This window comes from Pinus tabuliformis, chromosome 8 (assembly GCF_031772625.1).
Source record: "Pinus tabuliformis cultivar Carrire ecotype Pingquan chromosome 8, CPIR1, whole genome shotgun sequence".
Classification (NCBI taxonomy): domain Eukaryota; kingdom Viridiplantae; phylum Streptophyta; class Pinopsida; order Pinales; family Pinaceae; genus Pinus; species Pinus tabuliformis.
Window position 1 is genome coordinate 561680144 of NC_142294.1, and position 11174 is coordinate 561691317.

Genomic DNA, 11174 nt, shown 5'->3' on the forward strand with positions numbered 1-11174 from the left:
CTATAGTCCTCCTAACTACAGCTCGATGTCACCCCACCTCTTCTCTAGAGGTACGTGAGCACTCATGGTACAATCGTCATCCTCCTCTACCTCCTTTTCCGCCTTCGCTGATGCTACCTTAGAGTCAAACGCCTCTCCCTTGTTCTTCTTCCTCAGACACTGATTCGCATAATGACCCGGTTCCCCATAGTTGAACCACTTGACCTTGGAGAGGTTTTTTTTCTTCCTCTTCTCATTTCCCGCAAATGCCAGAGCTGCACCCTCTTCCTTCTTGATCCGGACTCCTTTGCTGCTACTTCCCGTCTTGGATTGCCATCCGATCTCTTCTTGGCGAAGAGCCGCCCACAATTCTTCCCAATCTGGAATATTCGCCCTGCCCAGTATGCTCTAGACAAATGTCTCCCACTTCTCGGAAACTGCATTTAGAGAGGTCCTCACCAACATCTCCTGATCCGGCCTGGCCCCTATGGAAGTCAGTTGGTCCCGAATCTCTTTCAACCGACCGAGGAAGTGATCTATCTGCTCCCCCTTCTGCATTTGGTATGACCGTAGCTAATTCTCAAGTAACATCTTCCTCTGCAAGGAAGTATGCTAGTATAATGTCTTCAAGGCATCCCACATTTCCTTTGTCGTCTCCTTCTCAACAATATGTTGGACCACATGATCCTTGACCCCATCAAGGATGATACATTTCGCCTTGGCCATTGCCTCCTCGTACTTCTCATTTTCAGCCGGATCAACTGAGATCGCCACTATTCTAAAGGTGAAGGCCTTGATGCGATGTCTATCTAGAATGGACAGGATCTTGGCCTTCCAGACCACAAAGTTGGACACCCTGTCCAGCCTGTCCTGATCCCTCAGCCCATTCATGGCCATCTCTCTGCTCTTCTTGTCGACTCCTCCGAGTCTCTCTACTTCCCTCTGGAAGTTCTCTCTTCAACTCCTGCTGAGTCTCTCTACTTCCCGCCTGGAAGTTCTCTGCTAGACTCCCTCTGAGTCTCGATTTCCCTTCTGGAAATCCTCCTGCCAATCGTCAAGTCGCACCTCTCCAATCTTTTGTGCACCTGCAACACTGATCTGGATTCCTTGGCTAGAAATATGCCTTGGTAGCGACTCCCTCTACCTTGGTTTTGCCCCGTTAGGTACTGTTCTGCCCACAGTAACCCACCAGCTTCACTCCCTGCAAACTACCCACAGCGTCCTATGCCCCAGCAACTGAAGGACTGAGCCTCTAGGCTCTGCGCAATCCCGGCACTGGCTAAAATGCTCCCTCAGCCAATTGTGTCAACCCCCTGGTCTCTACATGAGCCTTTTTTTACCCTCCTCAGCCTCTGCATTGGCCTCTCTCTAGCTAGGATTGATGACGCAATCCCTCTGCGTCAACCCTTCTTCTGTCGCTTTCTGCAAAGAACAGCTTCTGTCACTCGAGACAGTTGTTTCTATTGCAAATGCTCTACTTCAGTTGATGCCTTCAGCTCTCATGTGATCTGCAACCACGCTCTGATACCATGTTGAAATTTCTAAGTCTATTCGTTATAAATTGTATCTGTATTCTTCTGGTTTATTTCTCCTACTTGTTAATTACGAACAAGTTATTTAAACATTTAAACATCGAAATAAACACAATACAATCTCAACCATCTACAGATCAACAACTGAAAGAAATAGCAAACACACAAGTGACACCGTTATTTTTGGACAGCTCGTCCCCAGAAAAACCCAAATTGGGAAAACCAGTGCAGCAATTCTGAGCGTTATATTATTATGCAGTATTTCCTTGAGTACAACTGGGTGCCAAACTGGCTCACCCGACAGAAAAAACAATTGGCAGTAATACCTCTCTATTCAAAAAAGTGTATTCAGAAAACCTATCCCACGTAACCCTCTCCAGCAACTTTGAAGCACTGTGTCAGCCTCCTACTGCTTTGCGTCAACCTCAAAACCCTCCATGTCAGTCCTTTGAGACATTGCGCAGCCTCTGGGACCCTTTGTGTCACTCTTGTTGCCTTCTATGTGGATGACGCAGGCCCTCTGGCCTCTACGCTGTCTCTGTTGGGCTCTGTGTGGCCTACTCTGGCTGCTGCTTCTCGCTCTCTACCTCTGCGCTGGTCTCTCGGCACTATCTCTACCTCTCTGTCCAGTACTCACTGCCCCTCGTTGCTGATCACTGATTTGACTTTGCTTAGCAACCCCGCTCTAGTAAATCGAATGACTGATCACTCTAGTGCGTTCTCCAACTGACCCTCAAGCCTCCTCTTATACTTTTCCTGTTGGTCCTTCAACGGCCGAGATTACATCTCTAATCAACAGCTAAGATTAGATTTGGCTTGATCCATGTCTTTTGGAACCTTCTAACCCAGTTTTATATTAATACCCATTAATATTTTATTTTCCCTAAGTTTAGACGTAGGAACTCCATTAAAAATATTAATTATTTTAATATCTCCCAAACCGGGTATAATCTGCCCAAACCATTTCTGGGTCTTGGAGATCTCATGTGCTTTAGCCTCTCCACCAATTTTCATGGCTAGAGCACATCCGATGCTACCCCAAATCAACATCCCATACTCCCTATGCTAGGATGACTGTTATTGATCCGGGATCAATTGGAACTGACTTCGGGTCAGTAAGAGTGGTATGAGACACTCTCTTTTGATTGGAACTAACTTCAGGTCAGTAAGAGTGGTATGGCACACTCTCCTTTGATTGGGACTGACTTCGGGTCAGTCGAGAATGGTATGATACATTCTCGATCACTTCTTCTTCATAGTTCAGCAGAGCATAGCAGTGCATTGATGGCAGAGATAGTACAGATTGGCAAATAGATTAGCAGATGGAGTTCTCCCTAGTTGAGAGGGAGTATTAAAATTGGCAACTAGGGCCAAACTCCACATGGGTCATCTTATTTATGACCGCTGATATTTTTCTTGGATTCCTCTCTCCGAAAGGTGTAGGATTGATCTAAAAATCATCCGATTCTGACATGTACAAATGAAGTTATGAATTTATTTTGATTATGGTCAAAATGCCAAGGTTGGCCAGCAGACTTATGTAGGCTCAGAAGCCCAGCAGTCACATCTATTCATCCTCAACGTTGCATATAAATAGAAGGTGACTTAGCCTCATTTGGACACACTCATCTTCACACTTCTCTCTCTCTCTCCTCATTGATTGGGTACGGATTTTTAGGCCTCTCTCTCTCTCCACACGTCTGACATTTCACAAGGCCGAAATTTCAGGAGAGCGAAATTTCTGGACAATTTGACCAAGCATTGACAAGCATGCGTTGACCTCCTTTGACTGCGTTTTTGTGAGGGTTATCTGTGTTTGAGCAGGCCACATTTCTGGGCACATAAATCGAAGCTAAACGTTGATTGTTGACCAGCGTTGACTGCAGCTAGGGCTGACCGCAGTTGGGCTATTTGACCAGACTTTGACTGGGCTGAATTTCACTGTTTTGAGGGTTGTTTTATCTTGCTTATTGGAAGCCGAAGTTGACTGAAGTTGACCGATTTGCTGAGGGTCAAATCTGCCCTGTTGACCAACATTGACTTTTCTGGTTAGGGCTCTTTTGCTGCTGTTATAAATTATCAAATTTGTAAATTGTACTATCTCTCTCTGCTGAACTATTGAAGACTAAAAGAAGATTTGATCAAGGGTTTCCCCACATTGGGGTTTGTCTCTGGCTGGTGCCACATCTTGTGTCCTCTTGTCTTGGCTTGTCTTCTATTGTTTATGTTTATGTTCTATCTGCATTTTACTATCATGTTGATGTGATTGCTAATCTGAATATTGATACTAGGCTAATAAAAAAATTGAAGTAAAATTTCTCTAAAGCACAAAACATACTAGAATGTGTAATGAAGTTGACAGTGTGACATATCGATTGATATCTACTTCTAAGAAGGCAGAGGTATGATAAAAGGACGTTGAAACTTGAAACTTGTTGTCCAGTGTTCAATTGATATACTCCAAAACTGTGTATGAGGGAGAATTGTTGTAGGCTCAATACTATGTGTGAAGAGTTACGGTCGTTAATAATAATGTAATTTTTAAGGTCAGATCAAACCACACATCAAATTGGTATATGAAACTTTTTTATTTGAGGGATAAGGGACCCCTTTCAATGTAGCAATTTAACCACTAAAGTCTACAGATGTGTATATACTTTACCCCTCTGAATTTGAACCTGTGACCACTTAAGAAGCAACACATATTCTTCACCATTAGGTCATCAAAATTGAGGCTAAAAAATCCTCAATAGCATCCAATAATTCATTGTCAATGTGTATTGTCTTAACTAAGGGATAATGAGTTCATGATTAAGTGTGCCATTATAACTATCTTGTTGCTTGCGTTGCTTACAAGTCTATATCCCCTCCTCAAAATTAGTGAAGCCAGCTTGAGAGTGGGTTCAAGAATTACCTATGGCATGTCATTGTACTAAGTTGTTAATTAATAAAATTTAGTATTTCCAAACCCATACTCTTATGCTCTTCTAAGACTTTTAGAAATTTCAAATTTCATTTCAAATCTGAATGGTTAGGGCATGCAGCAAAGTCAACAATGTACTTCACTCGATGCCTATTGGATGCACAGAATCTGATATCGGCATAAAAAGCCCATATCCACCTATTTGGATGCACGGAATCTACAATCGGCATAAAGAAGCCCATTTCCAAAAAATGGATGAAGAGGGTCTTCCAATTAACTCTCAATGAATTGAAGCTGAAGCTAAGAAGGCCTTCAAGCTAACTGTCAGGGAATTGGGGTGAAAGCTATCAAATTACCTACCGAATTATTGGCAGCTTTACAAGGAACATTTTCTCATGAAGTACTAGGCACTGCATTATGGACAGAGAGTTAATTATCTGAGACACTGGAAAAAGAGTCATCTTTCCGAAATCAGTTGCAGCAATTGGTAGGAAATCACGTCAGAAGACTCCTCAAAAGGAGGCAAATTTCGAATCAAAAGGTTTGGAAGACCACACTCATTCTATCACTCCAAGAGATAGCCTGGTAGCTTGAACTGCGGATCTTGTCAAATGAGACAGCATATCTATTCTCATCCATCCAGTATTGGATGACTCCCAAGGCCAGTTTTGAGACCCTAAATTAGAAGAGAATCAGTAGTGTAACTGCAAGGACGCAAGATCCCTGGAAGAGCAGCTAACCCATAACTTTGTTGGTTCTTTTCAAAAGAAGTAGAGCCGGTGCAGTCCATCCATTTCCTGCTACCGGACAAGGAAGCAACATCTATAGCATGGTTTTCTTTAGAAAGGACCTAGGAATGAACACAAACTAACAGTTCAAAAGAATGTATTATCGTTGGCCGCCAATGCATGTTCCCTAGAAACATCAAACTAGATCCTTAAATAGTTTGAAACCATATCTCCACAAGCTATGGTCGAATGCCACGTTAACCCTATTCTGTTCAAAAATCAGCCTTAGAAAATCAGAGATGTTGGAACTCAAACTCATACTAGGTTGGCATTTGGGAGCAAAAGAACAGGGAAATTATGCCTTCCACCTGAACAAGGTGTTGGGTACGCTACACTAATAACCCTGATTATTATTTATTCTCCATGATTCATAACCTAATTATATACTATTTAGATATGTCATGGATTCATCATGTAGCTGCAATCTTAATAAACCATTAACATCAATCGCTCTTGTTCAACATACTGTGTGTTTGGTACTTTGCCTAAGGCACAATTGCAAATTTATATAAGTCCTATTCCCAGTAGCTCTGGTTGAGCACTAGATGAGATCTTTAATGCAAAAATGGGGTTGAACAAACGAACTTGCAATACGTGTTTTTCACCCAACTAAATGCCCCTGGATGCCCTCTCTGATTTTTTACATTCCTGCCTGAAATTAGCTCGTGTTCCGCTGATTTTTTCTCCTCTTCTGCTGGTTGAAGTAATTTGTTCTGGAGCAAAGAGTGTTTTTTTTAAACTGTTTTTCTGCTTCTATGGCAACCAGAAAATATTATTGTCTGTTTGAGTAATTGTCACACTCACTTTATTGGGTATTAATTATGTGGAGTAACCGCCACCCTGAGAATATGGGACTAACCTCTCAAGATAATGGCGAGGGTTTCAAAGTTTACTAAAGCTTGCAGGTTAATGGCAAACTTCAACATTGTATCAAAGCCTTGGCCTGGGTTCAATTACCTGAGTTGCATTTGAGGGGGTGTTGGAGTAACTGTCACACTCACCTCATTCTAAATCAATTATATGGACTAACCGTCAACATGGGAACACAGAACTAACCACTCAAGATAATAGTAAGGCTTTGGAAGTTTACTAAGCCTAGCAGGTTTTGGTGTAACAGAAAACTTCAGTATTTTCATCATTATGTCTGTCGAATGAGGCAAATCAATGCCTTCTGTTGCAATCCCTTACTTGCAGCATATCTGCTTGAGTATTAATTGCACTACCTAGGAAACTTGCATAGCAATCTAATGCTACTATGTGTGACTTTTTTTTTCCTACTATGTGTGACTTTTTTTTTCCGAAATTTCTGCAATAAAATCCTCAGAAACATTCAGGACAATTACTTACAGCGATGCTTCGGAAACAATCCGCCGATGGCTGGGGACGCAGCAGGCGCACGAAACCCTTCTCGTTTCGTTTGAAGTTACGCAGGAACTTCCATTTTCTGAAGTTTGTGTGGGAAATTCAGACAACAGAGAGGCTAGAAAAGCCGCTGCTCTTACCCGAGGATGCAAACAACTTCTTGTAGGTGTAAATTCAAAGGTTAAATTTGGGGACAGAGAATCTAAGGCCGGGGTATCGTGATTTCACAGGGCGTAAACGCGACAAGAAGCCGCCCTGCAGTGGATTGACTCGCCAGTCAACCGAGATATATATGTTGTGTGCCTTTCATATTGTTTGCCAACTCTTTTCTTGGGCAGCTGAGACACGGTTAGTCCACGTCTGAAACATTCATAAATCAAACTTACATTATATAAATTTGTATTTCGTTCCTTTTGCTTAATAGATTTGAAATTTTTCATTTCAGATTTTTCAAAGTTGTATGAATTTCTTAATCTCATATACAGAATATATTTACATCATATCTACTCTTCAAGTCAAGGATTTGAATTCAAATCTTCATGTTAATATAAAAGCCCAATCACTTCATTGTCTATCACTATTTTAATAATTTTATAATAAAAAATTAAATTTTATTATAAATAAATAAAAATTGGAAGAATCATAGACCAATTGGAGGAAGAGGTCATGCAGGAAATCTCTGAGCTTGAAATGGATGATTGGGAGTGCTTTATCCCGGACCCGGGTCACACAAGAGGTAGGATGTCGTTATATAAGCAGTCACTACATGTATATTGGGGTATGAAGAGACTAATGGCCAAGGCTATGGAACAAGTGGCCCTGGAAATGGTGGAATTGACTCAACGGATCCCCACCTTCAAAAGGGAGCTGAAGAACATCCAAATTACTCTTCTGATGCAAGACCGGAAGATGGACAAAATTCTACAGTTGTTTAAAGCAAGTGAGATGGAGGTCAAGGCAGAGAGCGAGCCCCAGCCAAAGACAGTGAACCAGTAGGATATGGAAACGTTGCAAGGTGTTTATCAACTTCTTTTTGGACTCTGTTATATTAGATGTTGTTGTTACAAAGGAAAATCAGTTTGTTAGTAGTAAGAATAGATGGGTTTTTTGCTTGGTTAGATAGACTGGTTATTTACTTTTTTTGGATCGCTGTTAAGAACCTTCGATGGTCACCCGGTTTCCCTTATGGGCGGGTTGAGACTTGTTGTTGTATGTAATTTCTCCTACTTTTATTAATAGATTACTGCCTTAGTTTACCAAAAAAAAAAAAAAAAAAATTGGAAATAATTGATTCTCTTAGCTAAATAGCTAAATTGATTCAAAACAATGTAAGAGAATCCATTTATTCGTGGTTTTCAAAAGATAAATATATAATTTATTAAGTTTTTTTTATGAATTATTTTTTTGAGTCGTCTAACGAGGTGGAGGGATTGTTCGGACAGCTAAAAGTGGTCGGAATTCAGGCAAAAAGAATTCAAAAATCTTGTAGAGGCAATGTTTGAATCGTGTTTTATGGTGAAAATGGATTCAGCACCATCAAAAACGTCTAGGACACCTAAAATTTGAAATTTAACAACTATAACTTGGATTTATAAAAATCTTTGCCAGGGATAGAATTTCCATAACTTCACATGGAACTCCTCCGCCTTGTTAGAGTACACATTTCTTCATGAGTTGTGCTCCAACAAATAATTATATACCGTTTAGAGTTTATAGTGCATTGTATTTGAATTTGAGTATCATTTAAAATAATTTTAATTAAATAATATTTTTATTTAAAAATAGTATAATAACTTTTGTTCAAAAGGTAAATATATAATTTATTAAGCTTTCTCATTAATTCTTCCTTCATGGTTGTGCTCCAACAAATAATTATAGCTCGTTTAGAGTTTATAGTGTTATAGCTCGTTTAGAGTTTATAGTGCAGTTGATTGTATTCGAGTTTGAGTATCATTTAAAATAATTTTAATATAATAAAGTTTTTATTTTATTTAATATTAATATTATTAATAATATTAATATTTAATTTAATATTAATAATAGTAATAATTAAAATATCATGTTTTATAGATTTTTTATTTTAAAATATATATATTATATTTTTTTAATATGCTATTACTATATTGAAAAATTTGTATATTTTAATTTAGTTATTAATAATTATTAAATAGAAGGTAAAATTTTAATTATGTATATTTTGGAATAGGATTTTTAGAATTTAGTTTAATTATTAGTAATTATTGCAGTTGTCTATGGAGGTGGAGGAATTGCCCGAAGAGCCAAAAGTGACTAGATTCTGGGCAAAAAAATCAAAAGTTCTTATAGAGGCAGTGTTTGAATCATGTGTTTTATGGTGGAAGTGGATTCAACACCATCAAAAACCTCCACAGCACCTAAAATTATGAAGTTTGACAACCTTTACTTGGATTCACCTATGGTCGGAATTTCCATAACTTTCAGGGCAAAAAAGCATAATTGTTAGACTACAGCGTAATTATTAGGTGGATGGTAGGGATTTAATCTCTGCAAAATATTTTAGAATATCCTTTGTAGTATACACAAATCAAAGATTGAGATTTATCTCTAAAGTAGTTATGTAGTTTTTGCCCTTTTAATTAAATTTATTAATTAAAGAAATGTTATATGAACAAGCGAGTTGTCTTTGGTGCGACTTTTTGGAAGCTTTTCTCGTGGGGTTTTCCGGTTTAATTTCTCTAAAATCAGGGAGGAATTTATTAAAATTACTAGTTTGATGGGTAACCCCTGCATAATCGAAGTGCCCTAGGGGTTTTTGAGGGAATTCATCTATACACTTAAAAAACCAGTTTAAATAACACAAATCAAAATTTCACCTCATTTTTTTCTATCGAATTCTGGCACCGGAAAGTCCAAAAAGTCGCACTAAGGACAACTCCTATGAACAAGAGTTATATGAAATGAGTTAGGGTTTTGTGAGCATTTGGTTTTCATAAGCTATAATATTAGGCCACTAGTATTGTAAGAAAGTCTATTTAGAGATTAAAAATCCCCATGGTAAAGTGTGCTAAATCTCCATACATAATAATCATGTTCCATGTTTTTTCAAATGTATATATGTTTAACATATATATATATAGAATTTAATTAATAATAATTATTGCGTCGAGAGTGTGGGCCAATACTCAACCAAATTTATGCTTTCCCAAGTCCTTATTTCCTTGCGTTGTTTCCTTGGGAATTAGCTCCCTAGTAATTAGGGAAATTCCTCAATATGAATTGCGTAATCCTCATAGCCCTTCCTCTGACTACATGCACCACTTGTACAATTTGGATGATTATACAATTGATAGTACATTATTCTTGAACTCCAATATCAACTCAGTAACTCTCATATCTGACATGCATGAGTTATTTATGAGTGAATCATCAGTTAACTGATTGAACACATGAAGCAACACCCCACTATCTGACCTCCTACTAGTTCCTCCATCAGTGAACTAGTTTAACTGACTTTAACTCAGTTAAACTGAATTAATTAATTACAACTCAAAATAAACTTACCCAGGCTCCTATAATGTAGGAGACACTCTACATGACTCTAGTTAGACCTTCAACTCGAATTAATTGAGCCAACTAAGTCAATTTAACTTAGTTAACTCGTACAAGTTGTCTTATGATGTGGAATTATAATTTTATTCCTAATTTAAGTCAAGGACAAAATTAAATTAGGATTTTCTTGTTGCATTTTCAACAACCGGTTCAGTTCTTATAGCACTTTTCTTGCGTAAATGAAGATTTGAGTTCAACTCTTGATTGACAGTTCCACCTTGGTACTTCATCTGGGGACATAGGGACCCCTCCTTAGGTGATTACTCAGGCATATTAGTTTAGATTTGGTTTCTAGCTATGTTATTGATTCTTTATTGTTGCAGCATTAGATCTAATACTCTATTCCAATTTCACTCTTATGCACTTAATCTATGTTTCCTTTATTATTGCAACACTAATACTCTACTAAATAATACATATAAGTTTTGTTGTTCATATGATTTTCTTTGTTACAGTTGTGTTGAATGAGATATAAGATTGATTAGATACATAGTTCTTTCTTTGTTTAATAAGGATTAAGTGTGGAAAGGTTATTTTATGACACAGTCACCAATAAAAAATTCTTTGGTGCAACTTATTTGAACTTAATTTCAATTAATTTTTGTTTGTTTCTTGTAGGCCAGTTGAAGCTATATTGGTTAGTTGTTATTTTATGTCTTCGTAAATTGGGGTCGTATCTTCTCTACTTCAAAGTTGGTTGAAAATAGATAGGATTAGATGTTATTTATTTTGGTTCAGTTGGGGGTCACAACTTCTCTACTTCTAGTCCCAATTGAAGTAGTTTTCATTGCTTGTAGTAGATTTATCTTTAGTTATCTTTAACAATGGTGACTCTGTCAAAGACATCTTGAAACCCTTTACCTATGTATGTGTTCTTATTGCAACTTCATAACTAGAACAATAGACAAAAAATATTGTTCAAGCACAGATAATGCACGATAATTTGTAAGTATCATATGAATCCCTAGTTTGATAGTTAAATGAATAGTCTTTCAAAGTTAT

The 11174-nt window shown here is 38.0% G+C and overlaps 1 long non-coding RNA gene across 1 annotated transcript in view; it reads right to left on the reverse strand.

Annotated features, from left to right (window-relative positions):
• The window catches only part of LOC149236705 (uncharacterized), a 119008-nt gene extending 112055 nt beyond the window's left edge, over positions 1 to 6953 (reverse strand). The window contains exon 1 of the long non-coding RNA XR_016268429.1: positions 6570 to 6953. This is a non-coding gene — a long non-coding RNA (uncharacterized LOC149236705). The remainder of the gene's footprint in view (positions 1 to 6569) is intronic.
• Between the last annotated feature and the right edge of the window lie 4221 nt (positions 6954 to 11174).